This window comes from Bombyx mori, chromosome 4, assembly GCF_030269925.1.
Source record: "Bombyx mori chromosome 4, ASM3026992v2".
NCBI classification, from domain to species: Eukaryota; Metazoa; Arthropoda; class Insecta; order Lepidoptera; family Bombycidae; genus Bombyx; species Bombyx mori.
Window position 1 is genome coordinate 7555673 of NC_085110.1, and position 6000 is coordinate 7561672.

A 6000-nucleotide genomic window follows, 5' to 3' on the forward strand; every position below is an offset into this window, starting at 1 on the left:
AATTCACTCGCTACTCGGCGCATCCTAACCATGCTATGTTGAAGACCTTCTGGAGGTCGAAAAGTAATAGAATGTTTCAACAGATCAACCGTTTCAGTATGAACTATGTAGGACAGAATGAACTGACCCACTAGTAGAGTTAATCGGTCTAATAAATTCACATAATAACAAAACCACTACAAATAATGCAGTTTCCGATATCTTGTTGAGAATCTTTTACGTGTGACCTGTAAAGTTGTGTTTGCTCTCCGATCGACTAATGGTGCTTTTAGGTACCTCAAGCACCGGTCATCGTTCTCGTCGAGCCCGTCGCTTGCGACGAAGGGTTCGGCGAGTAAATTAACCCACAGACACAGCCCACTGAGGTTCTGGCCGGATTTTCTCAGTGGGTCGCTTTACGATCCGGTGGTAGATTCTATTCGTAGAATGAACGTGCACTGCTCTTGCTAGGGCTAGTGTTAGCAACGTCTTCAGGTTTGAGACCCGTGATCTCACCTACTCGCTCGGTTACGCTGGCATAGCTCTCTAAGGCTACCACCAGCTTAGGGAAAAAGAAAAAAAATGTTTAGTCTATTGTTGAGACGAAAGCTTTTGTATTACCAACACTGGCCATTAAGTTCAGACAGAAGTTCCTCCCGTAAATTTGAAAATATATTAATATCAGTGGCTATGTATAAATATTTACAGAAAATTAAATGAGGAATTGATCCGGGAATACCTCAAATTATATGTTTACAAATTATACAAATTATATGGTAACGGTTGTGCACACTAATTAAATGGTTATTATCATTTATTACAGATCATGCACTCACAGTCTACCTGGTCAATTCCAGTTGGTAATTACCAGAACTCATGGACATCACATAAATCATATCACGACCCAATTTGAAACATGGGGTGAAACTCTCAACAGTACTATATGGCTGGCCTATCCTTCAAATAGCTCAAACATTCAAATGCTTCATGCTGCTAAAATAAGTACATTTGCTACGCGTCCCTCACCGTTTCACCAAAAAGTGAATCATATTAATTATTCCTTATATATTATATTATATATTGGCCTATTTTGAATGCTGATAAATTTATTCTGAGTGTTGTGAGATAAAAATAGATGGTGATTGAGAGAGAGAGAGAAAGAGAGAGAGTATACCTACTTTATTGTACACAAAATAAACAATGCGAAACAATAAATACTAATTAAAGTATAATTGGCGGTCTTATCGCTACGAGCGATATCTTAGACAATCTTGACTTCCAATCATCAGGTGGACAAGAATCATTCGGAAACAAATTACGATTGCAATATTTATTTAAAGTCTAGTCTTTATCATACGTAAAAAATCATTTAAAAACCTATTTATTGAAATTCGACTATATTTCATTTACTGAGAACAAAAAATATTTATTGAAGTCCCTACTACTGAATTTTTAATTTTCTATTTATTTGCAAATTATCTAAGCAATAGCCGGCCAATTCAAGAATCTGAATATGTTCCGTATTCCAGCGAAAATGAAAGTGACGGGTAGTTGAAATCTACCACAAACAAATAACTATAGAGACATTATTGTCCATAAGACGAGATACCAGATACCATTTTCTGCGCATCATACTATACGATGGATATTCCAATAGAAATGCTTGATTTGTGTTTGCAATTGTAAAAAGATCTATTATACATTATTTCATTTGTTTTGATTAAAAGCATCACACTAAGGCTAAGTTAGCTTCTTTTTTTTTCAAAATATAAACATTCTTTACAAAACTATATTTATATTTTTAAATTACCTTGAAAAGCGTGCTTTGTAATATAGAACAACGGTGAAAAATGGAATGTTTTATTTAGACTTTTAACGAACACACTTCAAACAGACTTCAAACAACAAATTTGATCGAAGTTTAAAGTATTAGTAATTAAATCCCCCCTAACTTTTGAAGGTGATTTTTGACGTAACTTTCGTCATTAAATACGTATGGCTGCACGCACGATTTCTACACATATCATAATAATATACTGTCGATATTAGGAGCTTATAAATTTTGGTTTCTTTTTTTATGATTGAAGGATGGATGAAGAAAGGAGACTTAACACCTCAAGAGCAACTGCTTCGCGAATGAATCTACTACCGGATCGAAATCACGACCCGCTGAGAAGATCCGCGAGAAACTCAGCAAGCTGATGCATGAGTTAGGTTGCGCGTCGACCTCTTTGTCCAGTTCGACGAGTACGGTTACCGGGGTCCCCAAGCCTGCTTCTAGTGTTAGAGCTGAAGGCGTCTATTGCAAAGGTTATTGGATCTGATGTATCCGTAAGGATGTGAGTTCTGTTTCTGAAACCCGTATCGTATCTGCGCGTAATGAGCGTAGTTTGATATCTACTCTATTTAAAATATTTTCGTACTCTGGCTAATAATTTTAAACTGTACTTGTGAGGAATTCATCAATATGCTGTTCAATAGATCTGATACATTGTTCATGTTTTTTAGTCGAGATATATCACTCAAATAATAGAGTTAGATTTTTTGCCAGTCTCAAAATGTATGTATTAAGCTTAGTGATACATGCAGATTTAAATTAGAGCGGTAATACAACTGACCATCCTCCAAATAGTCACGAATTTCAGTGCCTATTCAAACCATCTAATCATGAACCTGTTTCTATTTAAGCTGAACCTTGAATCTCGTGTATTGTACCTATGTAGTAGTAGTAAAATGTAGCCGAAGATAAACTTATTTTAGTGCTCTATTGTGTCGACAGAATATGTGAATACGTCCCACATCATGTTGCAGAATGATATTTCAATGAGTAGAATAGCAGGACCCGTATTCAAAGTCACTAGCTAGTCGAGTAACGAGGTTATTCTTGTAACTTCAGTGTAATCCGACAGTAGTAACTTAAATTAGTAACTGTAATTAAAATTAAGTAAAAAGTATTTTTTACTTCAATGTAGTGTTCGATTACGTTAAATACAAAAAATTAAAGATATTATTCAATTGGTACCTATTGGAAAGACAAATGTCGTGGTGCTATTGCGTAACTCCCACGTAGATGCGGCAACAACCTCGCTATGAGGTTACCTGTTACCGGTGCCCCCTGCCCCCTACTGTTGCAGAAGTTGCGAATCGCCTTTTACTCGTCATTAACTTTTGTGGAGCGTTAATTATTCAGTTTATTTTCAATTTCGTGAGTTACCTACCACTTTTAAATTTAATGTTTTGTGTCTTCCACTTTCACTGATGTTTGACCAGGTTTTTTTATTTACGTAATGTTATTAAATAGTAAATGGAAAACGATGATGACTTTGGTTGGTATTGCAGGTTCTAAAGTAATGCTGACATTAATACTTACGTATTATTATTTATTTTTCCTACCTATTCGCTGGTAGCTTATGGGGATGTTCCAGCTTCTCGCGGACGCGCAGGTGATGTCACAAGCTCAACCAGAACACATGTTCTGAGTTATTTCCGGTCCAATTCCTCATTAAAATTTCTGCTGATGTTTATACACAGCCTCTAGCATAGTCTATAACATAGCTGATATTAATCATTTTTCAAATTCACGCTAGGAACTTATGTCTGAACTTAACGGCCAGTGCTGGTGATACAAAAGCTTTCGTCTCAATAACAGAGCAAACACTTTTTTTTCCCTACTTATCCTGGTAGCTTTTGAGGACTATGCCATCGTATCCGATCGAGTAAGTGAGCTCACGGGGCTATAACCTGAGGACGTTGCTAGCACTAGCCCTAGCAAGACCAGTGCTTTGCAGAATCTCCTACCGGATCAGAATCGTGACCCACGGAGATCTGGCGAGAAACTCAATGGGTTATATGTATGGGCTAGTTTGCTAGTCGAACTCTTCGTCGTACTTAATTGACAAGTTCGACGAGGACGGTGACCGGTATTTCAAAAACCTAAAAGCACCGAGAGTACATTCGGGGGACTCCATAAGATATGTTTCAAACGACGGCAGCTTTGCGTTGCTCGCGTTTCCTGGCTCGGATATTTAATTAGCGACGGCCACGATAAGAGGGTTGTCGTGTCGCGTCGCTTTTTCAAAGTAGCGTTCTGACGCTTTTGTAAATATCGGTTCTATTCTTAGGTCGTGGTCAAGTGCATGCGGGCCGCGTAAGAGAACATTGTACCTATTTGCATAGGTCGTGACAGGATGTGTGCAAGTTGTGTAGAGTGTCGCCTTGTTATAATGGAAGAATTTGCTTCGCTTGCAGATCATGGGATAGAGTCGGTCGAGTAGGTACGGGGCTCGGTCGCATGCTGACTTGATGAGGAGACCGAATGTCATCTCTCTGTCAATGGTGATGCCTAGGTACTTAGCCGTCGAAGCCTACGGTATGGGCTGGCTAAATATTTGGATGACGGGAATGGAGTTACCGCGCCTAATTCTGGACGAGATACCTACCAGTGGTGTCGGGAGAGCGACTTCTTACTTAGTTATTATGAGCGGTTTGTTTGCAACGTCAATTTGCTTAAATTTCAAACTTTCAAGGGACAAAGGTCCTCTATCCTGAAAGGTCCTGTAATCATTAAGATTTTAAGGGTAAGGTAAGGATAATGGGTAAGGTAAATTAAGGGTAGGGTGGGTAGCCATTGTACTATAGTATACTTAGACTTAGAACTCATGTCTCAAAGTAGGCGTTTACGTTATTAATGTCTATGAGCTCGTAGGCGAAACTAAGCATAAGAACTTTATACATTTTCGGAAAGTTCACATCGGGTGAGCGCGGAATAATAAGCACAAAACAGCCGCATACCATTTTCTCATCTGTTTGTCAAACAATTTTCTTCTTTTAGTCAGCTAATACTCCTTTCAAACTTCATTCAAAGAAAATAATAATAATATGGTATAATGAAATAAAAATAATACTTAGTACGAAGTGGGTCGTCAACATGTCTTTCTATTTACAAAAAAATCATGACGTCCCGGGATGGCCCGAAGACTGACAGACGCTTAATAATACCTACTTTGTAATATTAGGCCAGAGGGCCGCACGAACAATGAATATGATAAGACATAAACAAATAAGTTTTTATTCATTTTTGACTATCTACATACATACAGTCGTATTCATTTAATTATTATGTAACAATAAAAGTTTGGCGGCTTTGACGTGTTATTGTTACTAGAGTTATATTCTGGATCGACTAAGGTTTGAACGTGACACTTAACACAATGTATTATAGCCACTTACCGTCTACATTTGGTTATGGAATGTCATAGACAGGATATGAATCAGATCTTTTCGATCATTAGGGTGCAGAACTAGTTATGAAAAGTTATACAATATAATTATTTTGTTATGTAACCATAGAAAGACGTGTCTCTAATAACGAACACTTTCTGTAACTTTCCATATAAGTTGCATATTATTATTGTAAGCGTGGACAATAAATTTTCAATGTATTATTAATTCAAAAGAAAAAAATCTAAGATTACACCTCTCAACATCGTTTTTCGCTCTATTATATCGGTGATTTTCTGGGAGAAAACTTTTTATAATTATTATATACTAGCGACTTTTATTATTGGTTTCTGCACGATTTAATGGATGTTATTATACCTTCCTCTTCAATCACTCTATCTATTAAAAAAAACCGCATCAAAATCCGTTGCGTAGTTTTAAAGATTTAAGCATACATAGGGACAGATAGATATAGGGACAGAGAAAGCGACTTTGTTTTATACTATGTAGTGATAACAGGTGAGCTTACGGTTCACCTAGTATTAAGTGGTGACGGAAGACCGAAACTTGACTGTGAAGTAAATTAAAAATTTCAGTTCCTAAATAATGATAGGCAGCGGCTTGGCTCTGCCCCTGGCATTGCTGACGTCCATGAGCGACGGTGACCACTTACCTTCAGGTCGGCCGTATGCTCGTCTGCCTACAAAGGCAATAAAAAAAAAACAGTATTATGTGAAATTGTTTATATTATTAATGTCCTATTTTTGTAAACCTTAATGTTGTACACCCCGTATATGCCGT